A 24,040-nucleotide genomic window follows, 5' to 3' on the forward strand; every position below is an offset into this window, starting at 1 on the left:
ATATAAGTCTGTGATATTGAAGGGGAGAAAAATTATTAGTTTCATCTATAGGCATACTCGCCTTTTTGAAGCTATGAGGGTACATACAAGAGGAGCAGACTTAGTGAGGGCTGGAGCAATCAGATTTGCATCCTCATTTTTAACACTTCAGAGCTTATTGAAACATAAGGATAATTTGAGGAAATTATTTCTTTCTGATCACTGGGACAATTCTAAGTTGTCACATACAGAGGCAGAGAAGCAAATTGTTGAAATAATTCTTTCCACACCTTTCTGGAATGGTGTGCAAGATTGCTTGAGAGCATCATTGCCTCTTATTCAAGTATTGAGGATAGTAGATGGAGATGAGAGGTCTGCATTGCCTGAAGTATATATTGCAATGGAAGAGGCAAAGAAGAACATAAAATCAAATTTTAAGGGCATAGAAAGAAAATGGAAGAAGATCATAAAAATTATTGATAGGCGTTGGACAAGTCAGATGGAGCGACCAATATATTTGGCTGTATTTCTCCTCAATCCAAGCAAGTACTTTAGTGCAATTGAGAAGGAATCAGATGAATCTGTAGTCAACTCCTTGATGCATAAAGCAAATGATGCCTTTAATGATATTCTTACAAGGATGGTGCCTGATACAACCTTGCAAGATAAGATCAGTGCACAATCTGCTGCTTATACTGGAAGTAATGGAAGTTTTGCAAAGGAGATGGCAATTAGACAAAGGGACAAGTTGAATCCTAGTAAGTAATTTTCTTTTTAATTTATATTGTTTAGTTGTTTCACTTGTTTGTACTTTGTATTTTGCATATTGATTTTAATTTAATCTATATTTTTTCTTATATATATATTTATAGTCGTTTGGTGGGAAAAACATGGAAGCTCTACACCTGAGCTTACAAAGCTTGCAAGGCGCTTACTTGGCCTTTGTTGCTCATCCTCTGGTTGTGAGCGCAATTGGAGCATATTTGAGTTTGTGAGTAACTGAGTACTTTAGTACTAAGTTAATTTTAATTTTAATTTTTTGTTTTTTGTGTAGTTTTATGAAAGAATGATTTAAGGAATAAAAGTGATATTTGTATATTGTTAATTGTTCTTCAGATTCACACCAAGAAGAGGAATAGGTTAGAGCATCAACGTTTAAATGATCTTGTCTACATCCAGTATAATCGAGAAAAGGGAACAATCCAGAAATTCTAATCCACTGGTGCTTAATGATCTAGATTGGAGTAGTGAGTGGATGACTGGCGTATCAGATGATGAATTAGTTCATCCTGGGGATGATCTCACTTGGAGAACTGTATCAACAGTTTCTGGAGCATCTTCATCGTTTCATGGCACCAATAGAGCAAGGAGGTCTGGACCATCAACCAGTGGTGCGGCTCCAGCATTAGCCTCTTATTCACGGCGCAATAGGGTCCGTGAAGAGTCTTCAGATGACGAACTGGAGTTCGGGTTGGAGTTGGAGCAAGAGGATGTGCGTGATGATGAAGATGTTGAGGATGATTTTGGTATACAAAATAATGTTGTGGGCAATGAACTGGAAGAAGAAGATGATTTGAATATACTTAATTGGGAGTAAAATTTGAAGTAGTGAAGTACTAGTTAAACAACTTGTATTGGAATTTGGATGGGTTTTTTTAGATTTTTCTTCACTTTAAGTATTGAATGTTTAAGCTTTAATTATTACTTAATTTTGGCATTTTACTATTTTAGGTTATTTTATGTTTTCTTTTATTGAGTATTGATTGACAGGGTCACATGAGTAGATCGGCTTCCGGTGTCTAACATACATTAATTTCATCACAAACAAACATATTGATCATGCATTTCCCTAAAAAAAACAAATTTTGAGAATATTATTTTACCTGGAATAGTGTAAAGGTTCACAGATGTGCTAAGAAGTTTGAATCTTGTGTTCTCCAAGTGGTTCCGACGTAGATGCGGCGAAGATTCGAATGAGAAGTGAAAGAATGAAGAAGAAATGAGCAAAAAGCCAAAAACCACAAAATTTCAAAGCTTGTGTAGTCTCGGTCGAAATTTCGACCCAGACTAACGAGTTCTGGTCATTTATATGAAGTGGATTTGAGGAATACTTCGATATCTCACGAGACATACAATTTATCTCAAGATATCGCGAAATGCTCGAAATCTCGATCGAGATTTTGTATTTTTTTTATTCGAAGTTATGTTTCGTCTCGACCACCTCGAGATTTTTGAAATTTCCGAAATCTTGATCGAGATTTCGCGAGTTTTAGTACTATGAACTCAACAAAGAAACAAAATATAAAAGGGGAAGATGAAGGAAGAGAGGGCTCACAAGGAAGGGAAAAAAGAGATGAGATGAGAGAGATCGTATAAAAAGGGGGAAAGGATCGCACAACAATGCCACACAGCTACTAATCCAAAACTCAACATTCAATTCTTTCTCAATCTACTCCCAATAATGGGGGTTACACCATATAAAGAGAAATAAAAGGCTCCTAAAAATAAAGACTAACCCTCTAATTATAGGAAACATATTCAAACAAGGAAATTTGGAAAATAAATCTGATGTCTTATTAATATATCCCATTAAAAGATAACATGATTATCCCAATTAAATAAAAAAAAATCTTAAATATTCTACTGAACCAAAACCCAGTTGACCCGGTTCATCCCCGTCTAGATTTCCAAGCGGGTTCGGGCCTATCCATTTGTTAACAGATTTAGAATTAGAGTAAGGCTTGGAAGATTAATGATCACCCCAAGCTCTTTATTTATATCATTGAAAATAGCGGACAAAATTACAAATAAGCAATGTGGGACTAAAACCCACATAATAGAAACAAGAATGTGTCCAAAATACCCCTACAGTTCTAACACTCCCCCTCAAGTTGGAGCAAATATGTCAATCATGTCCAACTTGACTAGATTAGGATGGAACAATTTACCAGACAATCCCTTAGTGAAAATATCAGCAACTTAATCAGTAGACTTCACAAAGGGAACACAAATCAATCCGTCTTCCAACTTCTCCTTGATAAATGTCTGTCCACTTCAACATACTTGGTGCGATCATGTTGTACTGGATTGTGAGCAATGCTAATTGCAGCTTTGTTGTCACAGTACAACATCATAGGAAGATAAACAGGAACACCAAGGTATTATAGCAAGCCTTTGAGCCAAAGTAACTCACAAATGCCCTGTGCCATAGCACGAAACTCTGGTTCAGCACTAGAACGAGCCACCACATTCTGCTTCTTGCTACGCCAAGTGACAAGATTGCCCCCCTACAAAGAACAATACCCAGAGATAGATTTCCGATCTGCAAAACCAGCCCAGTCAGCATCGGTATATGCCTCTACCTGTAGGTGACCATGAGGAGACAGAAGAATGCCTTTTCCAGGAGCTGACTTCAAGTAGTGAAGAATCCGAAGAACCCCCATATGAGAAGAATAGGGGTCATGCATAAACTGACTCACAGTACTCACAACAACAGCAATGTCTAGACGTGTGTGTGAGAGATAAATCAACTTCCCCACTAGTCTTTGGTACCGGCCTTTATCAACAGGTTCACCCTCCTTTTCTTTAAGACAAACAGTAGCCTCCATAGGAGTATCTGAAGGGTAATATCCTAACAAACCAGTTTCAGACAAGAAATCTAAGACATACTTCCTTTGGGAGAGAAAGATGCCTTTAGAAGACCTGGCAACCTCAATCCCTAGAAAGTACCTAGATTCTCTAGATCTTTAATCTCAAACTCCTGCCTAAGAAACTTCTTCAACCAGTTGATCTCATCACCATTGTTGCCAGTAACCACAATGTCATCCACATAGACTATAAGAACAGTAAGGTTTTTTCTAGCCCTCTTTACAAAGAAAGTGTGATCAGCATTACTCTGCTTATAGCCCACAAAAATCATTGCCTTGTGAAACCGACCAAACCCTGCTCTAGGTGACTGCTTCAGCTCATAAAGTGCTCGTTGCTTGCTTCAATTTGCACATTTTACCTTGATTACTGTCACAAGAAAACCCCAGTGGAATATCCATGCACACCTCCTCACCAAGTTCTCCATTTAGGAAGGCTTTATTCACATCCAGCTGTTGTAGATCCCATCCAAGATTGACTGCACAAGATCATAGTTATCAAGGCGGCAAGGCGACCACGGTGTTTGAGAGCCTTCCTAAGCGCCTTGGCGATAGGGCGGCCGCAAGGCGTCGCCTTGGCGAACAAGGCGTTCTAGTATTCTTTTTTTTATATAACCATTTTATTTGGCACAAATAGCATATTAAAAATTATATAATTCTACTTCTTTGCCAAATAAATATTAAAGAGTCAAACCAATGCAAGATATTCATCCAAAAAAACAAATTAACAAACTAAGTTCATCATATTATCATAGCAATATAGCATATAAATATGAAAGTATGAAACAACATTATAAATTATTAAATATAAAGCATAAAGGGTTGGTAAATTATTATACTTACCTCTATGATGCCAAAATGAGTGCTTAGGCAGTAGGCCCTAAGGTCATCCACTATATTTCTACTCACGTGACCCTGTCAATCAATACTCAATAAAAGAAAACATAAAATAACCTAAAATAGTAAAATGCCAAAATTAAGTAATCATTAAAGATTAAACATTCAATACTTAAAGTGAAGAAAAGTCTTAAAAAACCCATCCAAATTCCAATACAAATTGTTTAACAAGTACTTCATTACTTCAAATTTTACTCCCAATTAAGTATATTCAAATCATCTTCTTCCTCCATTTCATTGCCCACAACATTACTTTGTATACCAAAATCATCCTCAACATCTTCATCATCACGCACATCCTCTTGCTCCAACTCCAACCCAAACTCCAGTTCGTCATCTGAAGACTCCTCACGGACCCTATTGCGCCTTGAATAAGAGGCTAATGCTGGAGCCGCTCCACTGGTTGATGGTCCAGACCTCCTTGCTCTATTGGTGCCATGAAACGATGAAGATGCTCCAGAAACTGTTGATACAGTTCTCCAAGTGAGATCATCCCCAGGATGAACTAATTCATCATCTGATACGCCAGTCATCCACTCACTACTCCAATCTAGATCATCAAGCACTAGTGGATTAGAATTTCTGGATTGTTCCCTTTTCTCTTGGAACCTTACTTGAAGACGGCGATTATACTGGATGTAGACAAGATCATTTAAACGTTGATGCTCTAACCTATTCCTCTTCTTGGTGTGAATCTGAAGAACAATTAACAACATACAAATATCACTTTTATTCCTTAAATCATTCTTTCATAAAACTACACAAAAAACAAAAAATTAAAACTAAAATTAACTTAGTACAAAAGTACTCAGTTACTCACAAACTCAAATATGCTCCAATTGCGCTCACAACCAGAGGATGAGCAACAAAGGCCAAGTAAGCGCCTTGCAAGCTTTGTAAGCTCAGGTGTAGAGCTTCCACGTTTTTCCCACCAAACGACTATAAATATATATATAAGAAAAAATATAGATTAAATTAAAATCAACATGCAAAATACAAAGTACAAACAAGTGAAACAACTAAACAATATAAATTAAAAAGAAAATTACTTACTAGAATTCATCTTGTCCCTTTGTCTAATTGCCATCTCCTTTGTAAAACTTTCATTACTTCCAGTATAAGCAGCAGATTGTGCACTGATCTTGTCTTGCAAGGTTGTATCAGGCACCATCCTTGTAAGAATATCATTAAAGGCATCATTTGCTTTATGCATCAAGGAGTTGACTACAGATTCATCTGATTCCTTCTCAATTGCACTAAAGTACTTGCTTGGATTGAGGAGAAATATAGCCAAATATATTGGTCGCTCCATCTGATTTGTCCAACGCCTATCAATAATTTTTATGATCTTCTTCCATTTTCTTTCTATGCCCTTAAAATTTGATTTTATGTTCTTCTTTGCCTCTTCCATTGCAATATATACTTCAGGCAATGCAGGCCTCTCATCTCCATCTACTATCCTCAATACTTGAATAAGAGGCAATGATGCTCTCAAGCAATCTTGCACACCATTCCAGAAAGGTGTGGAAAGAATTATTTCAACAATTTGCTTCCCTGCCTCTGTATCGACAACTTAGAATTGTCCCAGTGATCAGAAAGAAATAATTTCCTCAAATTATCCTTATGTTTCAATAAGCTCTGAAGTGTTAAAAATGAAGATGCAAATCTGGTTGCTCCAGCCCTCACTAAGTCTGCTCCTCTTGTATGTACCCTCATAGCTTCAAGAAGGCGAGTATGCCTATAGATGAAGCTAGTAATGTTTCTCCCCTTTAATATCACAGACTTATATGTTTTTATATTGCCTATCTCCTCCATCATAAGGTCTGGGCAATGAGCTGCACATGGAGTCCAATACAACTTCTTTCTTTTCTCCATTAATAACCTTCCAGCAGCAACATAGTTGGAAGCATTATCAGTGACCACTTGAACCACATTCTCCTCTCCAATCTCCTCAATCTTACTATCAAGGAGCTCAAATAACATTTTCGCATCTTGTATTTGACTTGATGGATCCACAGACCCCCAAAAAGAATGTCCCCTCTGTACTGTTGACAAGAAAATTAATTAAGTGTCTTCCTTTCTTGTCTGTCCACCCATCAAACATGAGAGTCCACCCTTTCTTCCAAGAGATTGTGTGTTTCTTTTTTATTTCATCAATTTTCTCCTTCTCAGACTTCAATAGAGGAACCCTATAATCATGAAATGAAGGGGGCTTGAAACCTGGCCCATACTGTCCAATTGCCTCAACCAACTCCTCAAAGCTCCTTAGCCTCAAGGCATTGAATGGAACACCGCTTTCATAAGCCCACCTTGCAAAGTAAGAACGAAGTTTATCTCTTTCCTCCTCTGATCTCATACGGTTCTCCATTGTAGTTTGTTGGGGACCTTTACCATGCCTTTCTGCAACAACCTCTTCAGGAGTCCGCCTCTTGACATGAGCATCCATGGGACCACTTGTTGTTTGACTATGGTCTGAATGACAACTTTTTTTTTTTTTTAAGTTGTTCCAGAGCTTGGAATAAGGCTTGAGCGGCTTGAGCCCCCCCCCCCAATCCGACTCTACATGCCCTTCTTCAGCCCCTTGGCCCCCTTCTTCAGGTAAATCTTCACTACCAACATCCAAATCATCCAAATTTTCCATCCTCCTCTTCTTGTTTTTCAAGATTGCTTCTCTCATCTCTGTAGCAATTGTTGCAGTTGTCTTTGTGGCACTGGCTACATCTCCATAGCCACCAACCAAGTGTTGCTTCAATCTTTTTATTCCTCCCTTGGTATCCACCCTACAAAGGATACACTTGACACAATTCTTGTCTTCTAAATTAGGCCAGTATCCATACTTCCACCCAGGATCATTAGACTTAGCCTTCCTTTTTGGATCCTTGCTTGGATCAATCCCTGATCCCGCTGTACTTATATTTTCAGCCCCACTACTACCATCAACATTGGCCATGTATAAAGAGCTGATGTCTAGTTGTCTACAATGATAGAAAATAGAAAAAAAATTAAAAATATAGAACTAATACTCTAATAGAAGACTAGAAGTACTACAACAGCACAAACATTGGCACCTTTTTTATGCAAAAGGTTTAATTAAGAAATATGAATCATATGACATCCGAAAGCATGGTTGGAGAAGGGGAGAAAAATTACAGCTGACTTGTATATTTATGAACAAAATATCTGTTCCCTTCATGTTTGTAGTAGCATTAGAACTTTTATCCAAACTATTTGCACATGCATCCTGAAAATTAATTGCATGAATGACCAAGAAGAGATGCCCCAAGAACCCATTTTCTTTATTTCGTTCAATCATCCACAGTGTGAGGAAATTAAAGAGGATATTGCCAATAGAATTAGGAAGGGCCGAAGGGATGGATGAAGCAAAAAGGTGCTTCTGGTGATTGAAGGAATAAATATACAAGTCAGGTGTAGGAGCACCTTATCTTTTCAAAGAAAAATTATGGGCAACGAAACAGCAGATTCAGAACAGATATGGGCAACGAAACAGCAGATTCAACACCTTATCTTTATCATTAACAAAATAGACCAGAAGAAAGGGAGTACGAAGAACTGAAATCAAAAGAGAAGAACTGAAATAAAAATAAAAAAATCAAAACACTTACTCGACTTACAACAATGCTGGCCGGAATTTGTCGCGGAGTAAAGGAAGACAGCTGGTTTCATGCAAAGGAAGAAATAGAAAGATGTGGTTAGAAGAAAAGGGTTTGGACTTTGGATATTAGAAGAAGAAGAAAAAAAAAGAATGCATAAGTGCAAAAAATTACAATACTTACCAGTGGAGGCAGGGAATGTTGCTGGAAACCGGTGGGGGTGGAGATGGAGAATGAGATGTCGGAAATGAAGGGCACAGATTTTAGAAACCTTGATGGACTGAGGACAGAGAGGGAAGTGATGAAGTCTCAACTCTCAAGTTGCCGCTGCAAGCCTGCAACTCCGGCAAGTCGCCGCTGCCGCTGCTTCTTTTCTCTGGAGATTGAGAATGAGATATTGAGGTATCACAACTCGGAAATAAAGGGGTTGAAGGACTGAGGACTGAGAGAGAACTCAGGGAAGCCTCGAAGGAAGTCTCAAGGTCGCCGCTGCAAGTCGCCACTGCAAGTTGCCGCTGCAAGTCGCCGCTGCTTCTTCTCTTTCGTTTTTTTTGTTCTTTCGATTTTGGAATGTGAAGGAATTCGATTTGATAAGTTACTTTTTAGGTTTTGTTTTTTTATTTATTTTAAGTTTTAACTTTTTACTTATGATTCCATGCTTCTCAGAGCATGGAACTAAAAATACACCCCCAATGAGATATTTCCAATTAGAATATCTTATTAAAACATTAAAAAAATTAAAAAACAAAAGTAAACCAAAAAAAGGGTCTAAGGCGACGGCCCAGAAGAAAAGGCGTCCCAAGGCGCTTAAGGCGACGCCTTGGTGTCCAAGGCGCTCCCCTTTCTGTTACACACTAAAGCGTCCAACCGCCTAGACCCTCTAAAACCGCCTAGACGCCATGGCGCCGCCTAGGCAACGCCTTGATAACTATGCACAAGATAGCAAAACCCAAACTGTATTCAACTTTGCAACAGGAGCAAAGGTCTCCTTGTAGTCAATCTCATACGTCTAAGTGAAGCCTCTTGCAACCAGACGTGCCTTATGTCGATCCACAGTGCCATCAACCTTCTGTTTGACCACAAACACCCATTTACATCCCATTGGTTTTTTCCCTGGAGGAAGATCTACAAGATCCCAAGTATTATTTTTTTTCAAGGATCTCATTTCTTCCAACATAGTTGCCTTCCACTTTCCATCTGCATAAGCTTCCTGCCAATTTTTAGAAACAGAAACAGAAGAAAGAAAAGACACAAATGCATGAAAAGACGGAGAAAGAGAACTATAAGAAACTAAGCGAGAAATGGGATGCAGAGTGCAAGTCCTAGTACCTTTGCGATGAGCAATAGGTAGTTCGGAAGGAGAAGTCTCACCAGGAGGAGGAGGATGAGGATCTAGATCCTGAGCCCGCAATTGAATAGGAATTGGTGCCACAGTAGATTGATGCTGCCCTCTTTTGGAGCATCTCTTTTGGTAGGTGAATACATTCGAGTTGTCAATTCTCTTCTGAAATTCACTGATGGTTTTCTGGATTGGAGTCAACTCCCCCTGACTAGGAACATGACCATCATTATTTTCTACAAGCTCCCCTTGTAAAAAAATCCCTGCGGAAGAAGGAGCAGCAGCCAAAGGAGGTTGGGCAGCAGCCAAAGTAGGCTCCAAAGTAGGCTGGACAGCAGCCAAAATAGGCTCCAAAGGAGACTGGGCAGCAGCCAAAATAGCCTCCAAAGCAGATGGGAGAGGAGGAAGCACAAACACATCTTCACAAGAACCAGAATTCTCCCCCTGAAGATGTGGGGGTGGATAATAGGAAAGACGTTCATGAAAAACGACATCCATACTAACCAGAGTACGACGAGAAGGGGGATGGTAACACTTATAACCTTTCTAGGCTAGAGAGTAACCCAAGAAAACACACCGCAACCCACGAGGGTCAAGTTTACCATGAGATTTCGTGTCTCTGGTATAGCACATACAACCAAACACCTTGTGAGGAACCACAAAGGTGGAATTCCCATGTAAAAGTTCGGTCAGACTGCGGGAGTCAAGAACACGAGAAGGCAACCGATTAATGAGATAGGTTGCAGTGAGGATAGCATCCCCCCAATATTGGGAGGGAACATGGTACGAAAACATCAATGCCCTGGCCACTTCCAACAAATGTCGATTCTTCCTTTCAACCACACCATTTTAGGCTGGGGTATGACACAACTAGTCTAGTGAATAATCCCATTATTAGCCAAATACTTCTGAAATTGATTTTCCTTATACTTAGTGCCATTATCACTTCTCAAAACCTTGAGAGTAGCCTAGAACTGAGTTTAGATCATTTTATGGAAATGCTAAAAACAGGAAAAAACTTGACTCTTGGTGTGCATAAGATTAACCCATGTATGCCTAGAATGACAATCAATAAAAGAAACAAACCAACGATGACCAGAAAGGGAAGTGTTACGACTAGGGCCCCAAACATCAAAATGCACCAATTGAAAAAGTGAGGAACTCCTTTTATTTGAAATCGAATAAGTAGAAGGTGTCTATTTGGCCAAAACACAAGCCTCACAAAAAAAATGGGTCTTATCACATGTTTTAACTAAAGTAGATAATAAAGGTGCTAATATTCCTAACGGAGGGTGACCTAATCTAGAGTGCCACTGGTAGATTTCATAAATGACTAAGTAGTTCTAATGTGGAGATGGTAACGAGGGTGAAGTGAGACGACCATCATTAAGCAGGTACAAGCCACCATGCACTTTAACTAATCCAATCGTCTTCCCAGAGGCCAGATCCTGAAACACACAATGGGAAGGAAAAAAAGTCACTTTACAGTTAAGATCACGAGTAAGACTACTAATGGAAAGAAGGTTAATAGTAAAATTAGGAATATGCAAAACCGAAGACAAAGTATGGGAGGAAGTGCAATTGATGATTCCTTTTCCAGATATGGAGGAAAGGGAACCATCAGCCACTTTGACCTTGTCTTTCCCAGAAGTGGGAGAATACCGATGGAACAGGCTAGAGGAACCGGTCATGTGATCCGTAGCCCCAGAATCTATGATCCAAGGATGGGAAGCTACAGAAGCACAATGACCACCAAATGGAATACCTAACCGAGCAAAGTTTGAACCTGAAGGAGCAGAAGAGGTGGCAGGAACTGATGTAGTAGAGGTAGCAGCAGCGGAAGACCTTAGCATTCGTAGGAAAGCATGTAGATCTTCCTGGGATAGACTAGTGTCAGTAGCCGGGGCTGTAGGAACAGATTCAGAGTAGTTTGCCTTATTTTTTGTCTTCTTCTTGGCAGCCCGTTTAGCCTCAAAGTCAGCTGGCTTCCAGTGAAGCTTCCAGTACTTCTCTTTGGTGTGGTAAAGCTTGTGACAATGCTCACAAGTAACAGTCCCTGTAATAGAATCACCAAGAGAAACATGTCTGACAGGTGCAGGGGTAGCCTGGGCAGTAGACTGGAGGGCTGACCTGTCAGTAACAGGAGGGTGAAGCATAGCAGCCCGATGGTTCTCTTCAAAGGAGACCAAAGCATAGGATTGTTCAAGTGTGGGAAAAGGGGAATAACCCAATATTTGAACACGAATCTAGTCATACTCCATGTTCAAACCAGCCAAAAGATCATACACCCTGGTTTTGTCCAGATGCTTCTTATATGCAGTGATATCAACAGCTGCAGTGGGATGGTAATCAGAAAAATGGTGCAGTTGCTGCCAGAGACTGCGCAAAGTAGAATAGTATTTGGAGATAGATAACTCCCCCTGAGTAGTATTATTGGCCTTCTTCCGGAGTTCATACACCTGTGCATCATTACCGAGCTGTCCATATGTCTCCTTGCAACAAATCTGATGGGCTGTATCAAGGAGAAGAAAACCATTGGCAAGGTCTGATTGCATTGAGCCAATCAAATAGACATAAGTATACCATTCTAGGAGATCCATCTGGTCAAGAGAGTGTCAGGGGCAGTCGGCATGGTCATAGTACCATCAATATGGCCAGTAAGCCCAAGGCCAGCAATAGCAAAGTATGCCAAACGAGACCAGATCAAATAATTGCTCCCATCCAGTTTGATAGGATTAGGGAGGAGATCACGGTTGTCATTCCTACCAAGCCCATCAGCAACAGAGGTGCCAGTACAGACTTCAGAGTCACCCATAATGCAGCCAAAAAACCCAAATCGCATAAGAGGGCTGGGGGGATAAGAAACCCAAGAAATCCTTCAAATTAAAGGCTGAAAATTGGAGGAGAATCCCCTTTCAATGTGAGGATATGATATGTGTCTCCAAAAATCAGCAGCAACAGACAAGTGTAGCCCCTAGATCGATTTTTTCAGGGTTTTGAAAAAAACCCTATTTGACTGAAATCGATATAGGGAAGAATAGGTCCAAAAACTGAATTGTTGAGGCTCAAATTGGAGAAAAATCTGTCTTTATAGGTGGAGAACCAGCCTTCAAAAAATCAGCACCAACGAAAAAATCGATCTTAGGAGGTCTTGAATGCAAGGGAAGATAGGAACAGTAACTGAGGAGAGAGGTTGCTGCAGTTCTTGGTTTTCAAAGAGGAGGATTGGTCCCTTGTAGTAGAGATAGAAACAATCCAAAAAACCTGAAGCTCCAAATATCACAGACAGCTATTTTTTTTGTCCCTATCGATCACAAAATTGCAGCATGGGAAGAGGAAATTGAGGGCAACATCTGGATCTGTAGATCACCTCATCAGTGCTGCCCTAGTGGGAGAATGGAAGCAAGGGGATCAAGCTAGAGGAAGAAGAAGAAGAAGAAGAAGAAAGGAAAAAGAGAAGGGGAAGGTCCCTAATTCATAACCTGCTCTGATGCCATGTTAACAGATTTAGAATTAGAGTAAGGCTTGGATGATTACTGATCACCCCAAGCTCTATATTTATATCATTGAAAATAGATGACAGAATTACAAATAAGTAATGTGGGCCTAAAACCCACATAATAGAAACAAGAATATGTCCAGAACACCCCTATGGTTCTAACACCATTAAAGCGCACTTCCATCAATTCCCCTGGTGTTGAGAAAAACTCAACCTCGAGTTTTGTAAAAAGAGAGAATCAGCACCGCTCGATCGGTATCCACAAACATCAGTTTTGATGGGGCGACAATCCAGTGTATCTCACGATCAACCATCATGATCTTCTCATGATCATTGGCAAACGGCATCTCTCCGATTGGAACATGATCGTAGGGAAACTAATTCAAACAAGGAAACTTGGAAAATAAATCTGATGTCCTACTTAACCTATCCCATTAAAAGACAACATGATTATCCCAATTAAATAAAAGAAAATTCTAAATATTCTACTGAACCAAAACCCAATTGACCCGGTTCATCCCCATCTAGATTTCCATGCGGGTTCGGGCCTATCCATTAAAGCGCTCTTGCATCAATTCCCCTGGTATTGAGAAAAACTCAACCTCGAGCATAGTACTAAATCTCTCGGAAGATCGAGATTTCGGAAATTTCGAAAAACTTGAGATGGTCGAGACGAAACAGGACTTCGAATAAAAAAAATACAATATTTCAATCGATATTTCGATCGTCTCGCGAAATTTTGAGCCAATATCTCATCTCGCGAGATATCGACTTAAAGTTAGATAAACCACTTTATATAAATACACTGTTTCATGAGACTCTATCGAAATTTCGACCGAGAGCTCACCTGTGTCCTTCTTTTCGAGTTTTTGGTGTCCAAAGTCCATTTCTCACTCATTGTTGGTGATTTTGGGTTTGTTCTTCGAATCTTTTCGCCGCATCTACGCCGGAAACACCTTCTTAGCACATCTGTGAAGCCTTTCTACTATTCTAGGTAAAACCATATTCTCAAAATTTATTTTTTTTTTTTGGGAAATGCATGATCAATATGTTTGTTTATGATGAAATTAATATATGTTAGACACTAGAAGCCGATCTACAACTTCACGGTGTCGAAATTTTTTTTTGGTATATATATTATTTTTTATTTTTCTGCTTCAAAATTTTTATTTTCTTACAACAAAAATAAAAAAATAATAGGGGTTATGTATATTGTATGGTGATCAATTAAATATATGTTAGACACCATTGGCCGATCTACGGCCTCACAGTGTCGAAAATATTTTTTTGCCAATAATTAATTATTTTAATTTTTGAAAATTATAAAAAATATTTAAAAATTCAAATAAATAGCAAAAAATAAGAAAAAATGAGGTTTTTGTTTTAAAATTAATGAAAAATATAAAAGTAAATTGTACATACTTTTAAATTGCTTCCCATTTACATATCTTTTCGATTTTGTTGTGCTAGGCCAATAATTATTTGAAAAATATTTAAAAAATTATTTTATATGAGGGTTAGGGGAAAAATACAAATTAGCTATAAGTAAATTCTACGTGCTTTATTGCTGCCCATTTGCATATAATTTCGGTTTTGTTGTGCTAGGATAATATTTATTTGAAAAATATTTTAAAAAATTGTTTTTAAATATGAGAAAAATATGAGGGTTAGGGGAAAAATACTTAATAGTTATATACTTATGTTAGTGCTCTTAAACTAAAAGAATTGACGTGCTTCAGTGATTAATGAATTGTCTTTTATTCATGCAACAGTAAACTAGTCTGATTATGGCGGACCGTGGTAAACGACAGAGCCAGAGGCAGGATGGGCAGAGGCAGCCGGCCCGGGCCCAGGGCCAGGGGGAGGAGAGAACACCCAGGCGAACTAGGGGTGACATTGCATGGCTGCACGGGACTCCAATTGATGGGGATAAAAGAAAAACACAATGCAATTACTGTTACCAGAAGTTTTTGGGAGGTGGTGCCACTAGACTCAAAAACATCTAGCTGGGAATTCTCCTGAAGTGGTCTCATGTCATATGGTCCCTGTTGAGGTATCTAGGGCTGTCATTGAGTACATGAAGGGAAGGAGTAAGAGGAAGGCTCAGAGGGAGAAGGCAAGAGTAGAACTTGAGGAAGCAGTAAGGTGTACAGCAGGAGGCTATCATGATGATGTTGATCATGGTGATGATGATGATAACAGTGATGATCCTGTCTATGTTCCTGATGATATAGAGACTGAGCGAGAGGCTAGGGATTGGAGACAAGCACAGATGATGAGCAGAGCCAGTTATCATAAGGATCAGGAGAGACAGAGTAGGTAGTAGTGGAGGAGCTGGTACCTCTAGAGCTGGTGCTAGTGGTAGTGGAGGAGCAGGTACATCTAGAGCAGGTGGGTTGCCTAATCCCTTTAGGAGATCATAGAGTACGAGGGCAGCTCCGTCTCCACCATCTCCAGTAGTACCACCACGAGATGACCCAGTACTTCACCAAGCACCTGGTGTTTATAGAAAGAAAGGCAACAAGCAACCAAAAATCAAGGGAGCATGGAAAAATCTGAAGGGGATGGTGAAGGAATCTATAGCTAAGTGGATGTTATATAATACCATCCCAGCAAACACAGCACAAGGCCCTTTTTATCAGACTATGATAGATTCCATTGCTGAGGCTGGCCCAGGGTATAAGGGGCCCACCCCACATGAGATTATGAATGTGTATTTGCCCCAGCAGAAGAGAGAGCTTGAAGACTACATCAATGAAATGAGGGGGATGTGGGAGAGCTATGGGGTGACCATAATGTGTGATGGTTGGACTGGTTCTACAAGAAAGTCCATCATCAATTTTATGGTGTATTGTGATGGGAGGACAGTCTTTCTAAAGTCTGTCGATGCATTCAAGGAGAAAAAGGATGCAAAATATATCTACAAACTGTTGAAGGAAGTGGCAGAAGATGTAGGAGTGGGGAACGTTGTCCAAATTGTAACGGACAACGAAAGCAACTACAAGAGTGCCGGTGAGAAGTTGATGCAAAACAGTAAGTACCGGTTGTTTTGGACTCCATATGCTGCCCATTGTATAGACCTCATGTTGAAGGATATGGGAAAGATCAAATTGGTACAACATGTTGTGGAAAAGGCCAAGCAAATGACCAACTTTGTCTACAACCATGGGTTTGCATTAAACCTCTTGAGCGAGAAGTGTGGGGGTGACTTAGTGAGGCCAGGCATAACTAGATTCGCCACCAACTACATTGCACTCAAGAGTATAAAGACCAAGAAGTCCGGACTTAGATCTATGTTTGCTTCTGAAGACTGGTTCAACTGGAATGGGTCCAATACCCATGGTGGTAGGGAAGCACAAGCTACCATTTCATCAGATGACTTTTGGTCAAAGTTGCATAAAGTGGTACAACTTCTGGACCCAGTGGAGTCAAGGTTTTGCATATAGTTGATTCTGCTCTCAAGGGACCAACCATGCCACATCTATAAGCTGCCATAAACTTGATGAATGAAGGTGTTTACAATGCAAATCCACGAGGTAGCAAACACTTTCTCAAAATTATCAAGGAGCGCTGGGAAAATCAACTTATGCATCCACTGCATAAGGCTGGTGAGTGTAGTTTGTTTTTTATGCAATTACATCTTTTAAAGTTAATTTGAAAGATATATTACTAACTATTAATGCATTGATAATATGTAATGTCAATTTCAGCATATTATTTGAACCCCAAGTACCAATAAAATCATAGGCTTGGGTTGAATAGTAGTCTTATTGACGCAGTAAAAGAAGTAGTTGCCAAGTTAGAACCGAATAGTAAATTACAAGCTATATGCAACAAGGAGAGGAGTCTTATAAGTTATAATTCATTTGGAATTACTCAATTCAATACTAAATAGTAATGAGCCATTACTAATTATAAATATTTTCCAAATGATTATAGTTGAGGACTTTTAGGGATGCATTGGGAAGTTTTGGAACCAATGCTGCAGAGCAAGGCCGGACAAGCGGTGATGCTGGTACTCATTAGTCATTACTCAATTCAATATCTTATTCTTTAAATTATGTATGTATTGAAACTTTTGAAATGAAGGTGACATGTCTCTTTTGTTGTAATGCAGCTGAATGGTGGGTGTTGTATGGGGGTTCGGCAGACAATTTAAGAAAAATAACAATCAAGGTTCTCTCCCAGACATGTTCAGCATCTGGCTGTGAACGGAATTGGAGTACATTTTCTCTCATCCACTCCAAGAGGAGAAATAGATTGGGTTCTGAACGTCTATCTGACTTGATGTATGTGCATTACAATTTAAGGTTGAAGATGCAACACAAACGCATGGGACAAGAGGGTATCAGGGAAAATATCGATCTCGCCAACATTTTCCAAGTGGAGTCAGATGATGAAGATCCTATTATGGATTGGGTGAGGGATAGAGGTGAGCCAGTGTTAGATCAGCCTGGAGGTAGACCTAACCCCATGATAGCCGAACAATAGAAGCTGATGTGGATGACTTCATGGCTACAGAGGGTGAGGTACACGCACAGGACGTGTCACCCATACCATTCCAGCCTACTGGTGGCAATGTTGATGAGGAGGAAGAAGATTGGTCCGTGTCCTCTGGTGATGGTGGTGGTGGAGATGGTGATGGTGGAGAAGGTGATGATGGAGGTGATGGAGGTGATGATGGACGTGATGATGGACGTGATGATGATGGTGATGGTTGTCAAGCATATGAGGGAACTCGAGTCCCATATGTGGTAGAAGAGTAGCAAGAGGCAATCTGTGCCCCCACACCGGCCACACGGCCCACACTGTCCACCTCGACCTACTCGAGAAAGCATCGTGCCCAGTCCCGTCCTAATGGTCGTGGTAGTGGTACTAGTAGGCAAGCTGATCTTATGGACATTGATACCCCATCTGGCTCTGTTGGTGGACTGAGTATTGGCGATAGAGACAGCAGATCGAGTGGGCATTTCCGTGCCCCATCTTTTCATATAAAGAGCAGTCCATCTCCAGCACAATCAGAGTATAGTTCATCTCATTCACATCTATATGGCGAAGGGCAGGCTGGGCAGTTGACTTGGGGGCGGGAGCCTACATCTCCTCCATCCATTCCCAGTTTTGAGTATGACTCCCACTCACAAGGACGTAGTGGATCGTCTTTTGTGGATGACATCTTTTCCTACCCAACCCTCCAGCCATACAGCCCGTACCCGTACATGCTCCCAGAGGCTTCATATGACTCATATCATAGTGGATCAGTGGGTAGTACTTCTTCACAGTTTGGTGACATATATCCTAGGATAGGTTACCTTCAGCATGTTGATGATGCAGTTTACATGGCCACTGTGGATGACTATACTCGTTTCTTCTCCCAGGCTATGACGTGGCATTCATTTGTCCTACAGTCGGAGAGCAATACACGGCTCCATCGGACTATGAGTGGGATTGATCCTGGACGGCAGAGTAGTTATTATTAGAAAATTTGTAAACATTTGAGTCATTTGATGACTACTTGACTTGTATTGGACTATTGGGGATATTGTCATTTTGAATATTTGATATCATCTTCTTAAGTTGTTAACTTGTTATTAACTTAATGTACTTAATATTATGACTTAAGTTATGAGTTATGACTTATGACTGTTATGAGTCATTCACTTTATGTTTCAAACTTCCAAGTCAAGTTACTTGTATAAATTGCTTATTAATCATTAATTTATTATGTCCTCTAGTACTTAAAGTCTTAACCAATGTGTATGTGTAATTAACTAAGTTATACATTAGGGTTTGACCATACATTGCCAATCAATGGTGCAAATCCAAAACACCATTTTGGGTGACTATTTTTGCAATTTGAACATTTAAATGTGTTTATATAGCCTAAAATAGGGTTTCTATGAAGTTTCAGGCCTTAACTTAGCCTAAAACCCACCGAAATGACCTACCGAAACATACCAAAAAAAATACAAAATTTCGACCTCGACTTTTACTTAGGATTTATGTAGTGTTGCCCTAGGGGCTTTATTGTCTTTGTACCTCATATCTCATTATTATAAATAAAGTGGACTCACAATTCCCAAAATCAAAATCATCATGGTATCAGAGCAAGGAGAACCGACCCAAGGATCCAAAATCACCGTCATCGCCATCTCTCCTCTCTTTTTTTCTCGTTTTTTTCCCTAGCACTGCCACCACCTCACCACCGCCGCCACATCTACCGCCTCCCTCCCTCTCGATCTCCCTTCTAGCACCACAGAGAGGCAGGGAGTACCTGTATTGCTTCTCTTCATCGGCCACCCTTGGTGGTGATTTTTTCCACCACCGAGGGCTTTTTTCCTTCCTTTTGGTTCGTTCAGCCTTTCTTCATTATCTAAAAAGCTGTGTTTTTCCACCCATGGACTTTTTTTTTAAGATTTGTTAATGTTCTAGTCTCTCTTCTTCACTCTTCAAACCTATGGTTTGGTTATCTCGTGGATTTTTTGTCTTTTTGTAACGATGTTGGATCTTTCTTCTGCTACATCTAGAATTGAAGAGCAAGGTCGTGGTTCTCATGACGGCTTCCCTACCTTCCCTGTTTGCTCCGTTCGTTTGGATGGAAGCAATAATTTGATGTGGTCACGATCCTATTATCTCGCAACTCCCGTGGGTATTTGAGTTTCCTCACTAGTACGAAAGAGAAACACACCACTACAAGTGTTGAACAAGACAAATGGAGTTCTTCTAACTCCTTGGTTATGTCCAACCTTCTGAGTAGCATGCAACCCCAACTTGCTCGGGGTTATCTCATGTTAGATACGGCTACAAAAATTTGGAAGGCTGCTCAAAAGACTTATTCGCAGATTGGGAACGATGCACAGGTCTACGAACTACGCAAGAAACTTCACGAGAGCAAGGAGAAGGAACTCAGCCTCTCCTAACACTATTTTGAGTTTTGCAATTTGTGGCAGGAGTTGGATTTCTATGATACGTTCCAGGCCTTTACCCCTAAAGATGTTATCAAGTTCAACAAACGTGAAGATAAGTTAAGGGTGTATGACTTTCTTGCTGGACTTAAGGTTGAGTATGACCAGCTCCATGCCCAGGTTCTTAGCAGGGATCCTTTCCCCACTCTAGAACAGGCCTACTCCCTTATTCAACTCGAGGACAGCCATCGAGCTGCTATGCTGCCCCCTTCTCTCCACGACCAATTGGCCCTTCTGTCTGGTCCTGCTGTGCAGTCCAAAGGTGGAACTTCTCGCTCTGGTAATCATTCTAAACGAGATCCTATCAAGTGTGATTATTGTGGGAAAGAAAGACACACCAAGGAAACTTGTTGGAAGCTTCATGGCCACCCCACTGCCTCCTCGAACAAAGGTTGTGGTCATGGGAAACCCTCATCCAATCATACAGAGGCTACTGTTGTTGATGTTCAACCTGGTGCTGCTCCTTCCACCTCTCAAGATGAGCTTACCAAGTTCCTTCATCATTTGGTAACCAAGTGGGACTCTACCTGCTCTGCCAACTCTGCCAGCTCTGCTTCCGCTTCCTCTTCCACTTTGGTACCCTCAGATTCTGCAACCCCAGGTATTTCTTTTGCTGGCCATTGTGCATCAACTATTTCTCGTTCTTGGATTCTCGACTCAAGTGCCTCTGACCACATGATCGGTAAGGCCTATTTTCTCATCAAATATTCTCCATGTTCTTGTAAGGACAAGGTTCGCATTGTTGATGGCTCTCTTTCCTCTGTCTCTGGGAAAGGGTCCATCACATTTTCTCCCACTTTGACTTTAAATTCTGTTTTGAATGTTCCTAAATTTACTTCAAATCTCCTTTCTATTAGTCGTCTGACTTCCGACCTTAATTGTAAAGTGGTCTTCTTTCCATCTCACTGTCTTTTCCAGGATCTGGTAACGGGGGAAGTAATTGGCTCTAGTAAAACTTATGGTGATCTCTATTTGCTCCACGAAGCTGCTTCACCTCTTAGTCATTCTCATTCGACTGTTGCTGATCCCGTTGTTCCTCCTGACTTACTTCTTTGGCATAGACATTTAGGTCACCCTCCTGTGGGTACTTTAGTTAAAGCTTTCCCTAATTTATTCTCCAAATGTAATCCCAATTTCCCAAGGATGTTTTTTGTGATGTTTGCATTTTAGCAAAGCAAACACATTCTTCTTATTCCGGTTTAAATATTCGAAGTGTTTCTCCTTGTATTTTAATCCATTCGGATGTGTGGGGACCAGCCCGGTGTACTTCAATTTCAGGTTACAAGTGGTTTGTGTCTTTTTTATTGATTGTCATACCCGCCGCACTTAGATTTATTTGATGCACCATAAAAGTTATGTTTTCACCTGTTTTCAATCATTTCATAATTTTGTTCGTACCCAATTTAATGCCAACATTCAAATTCTCCATAGTGATAATGGAGCTCAATTCATTCTTGTCTTTGCTCAATACGTTGGTTACAAGCATATAAATAAGAAAATAAAAGACTTAATCAAGGAAACAACTATTCTAGGACTCTTAACAAAAAAAGACAATTTAAAACTTACTAAAACTCATCCTATGAATCCTACCCAAATTAAAAGATCTCCTTACATAATTATCCCAATAAAATAAGCAATAAAATCCTAAATATCTACCAGAATAAAACCATATTTGGATCTGGTTCATCTCCATCTGGATACGCAACTGGGTTTGGGTCGGTCCAAGATAGTGCACCAGTTGGATCAGCCCGGTCCAAGATTCTCCTATATCAATTCTCCTAGAGTTCAGAAAAACTCATCCACGAGTTTTATAGAACAAGAGAATCAAAATCATGCAATCGACGTCAACTATCAGTCCATGTCCAACTTGTATAAAATCCATGAGCCGAAATTCTTGATTGAAGTAACCATGCGAAAGCACATATTCAAATGGATCAACTAAGCAATCAACCACCATGATTTCTTGATGTTCATCGGCCAACGGCATCACCTGGATTGAAATCTGATCCGTCACAATGTCTTGATGTTTATTGGCGGCATCGCCTGGATTGAAATCTGATCCGTCATAATTTCTTGATGTTCATAGGCCAACAACATTGCCTGGATTGAAATCTGATCATGGAATTTCAATTCTTCGATCGGACCGTTGATTTCGTTGTGATTTTCAACTGCCTGGGTCGAAATCTGATCATGGAGCTTTAACTCAGCCTTAAGCAATTCGTAGTTGGCTTGAAGGGCTCTTATGGTTTCTTCATTTTGTTGAAGTATCCTTGCTCATTGTTCAGGACTCATTGGGTAGTGGATTTAAAGAGAAAAAAAAGAACTGTGGTGTAACGATCGGTGGGGAGAGGTAATAAATAAAAAAAAAAAAGACAACGTAGAATAATAATAGAAAGTGGGGTCAATTCTGGAAAACAGGAGAATGTCACGTATGAGGTGAGAGGTAAAATTGGAAGTTAGGAAAAATATGAGACCAAAAGAGATATATGATAAGAAAGGGACAGTTTAGGAAATAACAAAAAATTATACAAAGAAAGACAAACCGAAAGAGGATTCTGAGTTGTGACTATTGTCTCCTACTTGGAGTTGAATACTCCAAAGAGGGAGGAACAACGAGGTGGTGTGGCGGTGGCGACTGTGGAGGGTGCAATGCGAGGAAGGAGGAGGAAATCCAGGAGCAACCAGGTACATCTTCTTCTATCCTTCTCTACTGAATCTTCTGCTCTCTCGTCTTTTTTTCTTTTTCTTTTTTTCTGGTTCTCTGTCTCTCGCCTCTCTTCTGGCATTGTTTTTTTTTTTTTTTTTTTGCTTCTGGTTCTCTGTTCTCGCTCTCTCTCTTCCTTTTTTTTTTTTTTTTGGGTTTTGGCAGAACCAAGAAGGGGACTTAGGTTGGGGTTTTGGTAGGGGAATTGAAAGAGATTGGATTGGGGTTTGTCGGTGGGAATAGCAGGGGTGGGGTGGGTAGCTGGAATCGGCAGGAGTCTATTTTTTAAAAAAAACTCGGTGGAGGTCTAAGAGGGAAGGGAAGAAGGTGGGGGAGGTTTGATTGGCTCACAGAAAGGGGGAAAGAAAACAGCATTCAGGAGGGGGTTTTTTTTTTTTGCTGTCACAGCAGGGAAAAACAAAAGGGGTAGGGTGTTGTTGCAGTGCGAATCGATGGGGAGCGGAAGAGTGTTGTGGTAACGGCAGGACTGTTTTTTTTTTTTTTTTTTAAATGTGGGAACGAAGGAGGGGGTTGGAAGGTCATGGACAGAATGTGATGATGGAGACAATGATGGGTGATACGGATGGTTTGGGGTTTTACGGTAATCAAAGGGAAGGTGGGGATTGCTGCTGGTGTTGTTCGGTCACAACAGCAAAGAAAAGAAATTAGGAAAGAAAAAGGAGGAAGAAGAACAGAATGGGGAAAAGAAAGACTGATAGGAAATAGCAGGGAAGAGAGACTGAGAGGGTGAAGAATCCGAGAGAAAGAGAGAGAGAGATTCACCCAGGTTTGGGCTCTGATACCAGATAATGGGGGGGGGGGGGGAAGGAAGAAAGAGAATCCAGGAAGAAATGAAAAAATGACAGACTCGATGGAGCTTTCTCTCTTGCTTGCGTGAAACTCTCTCCCTCTCTCTTCTTCTCCTTTATTTCTCCTTCTTTATTCTTCTTCCCTCCTCCTTCTTTATAATTCTCCTTATCTAATTCTTCTTCTTTTCTTTATCTATCCTCCCCAGCCCATGATTTCTGAAATCAGTAGTTACTCTATTTATTCTCTTATTTTTATTCTTACATGTAATCTGTTAACAGGACATGCCCACTGTATTGAGGTAAGAAACATCTTGCTTACTCTCCTGTTACACTTTAAAATGGAACTTGTTTGTTATTACCTTGCTCTTCTTTCTAGGTTATATTCCCTGCTTGTAATGAGTACTCTACATTACATTGCTGTTGTAACAATTAAGTTGGTCGATTCATACACTGCTGTAGCATTGCAATTTTCAGATTCTCAAAAATTCTTGCATAACATTTTGACTGAATGCTGCCTGATACTGATTCCTATGTTACCTAACTGGTTCCTTGCTGAATCGAACATATTTAACCCGGAATTTATGCTGTTCATTGTC

General features: G+C 40.1%; 1 protein-coding gene and 1 long non-coding RNA gene across 2 annotated transcripts in view; one reads left to right on the plus strand and one right to left on the minus strand.

Moving 5' to 3' along the window:
- The window catches only part of LOC122649099, an 80,311-nt gene that overhangs the window by 53,729 nt on the left and 2,542 nt on the right, over nt 1-24,040 (minus strand). The gene's annotated exons all lie outside the window — the stretch shown is intronic.
- On the plus strand, nt 629-11,582 carry LOC122649100. Its single transcript, XR_006331165.1, has 5 exons — nt 629-737; nt 852-970; nt 1,096-1,294; nt 10,994-11,000; nt 11,569-11,582. It is a non-coding gene; the product is annotated as an uncharacterized LOC122649100 (long non-coding RNA).

Source organism: Telopea speciosissima, chromosome 1 (genome assembly GCF_018873765.1).
Source record: "Telopea speciosissima isolate NSW1024214 ecotype Mountain lineage chromosome 1, Tspe_v1, whole genome shotgun sequence".
In the NCBI taxonomy this organism is placed as follows: Eukaryota; Viridiplantae; Streptophyta; class Magnoliopsida; order Proteales; family Proteaceae; genus Telopea; species Telopea speciosissima.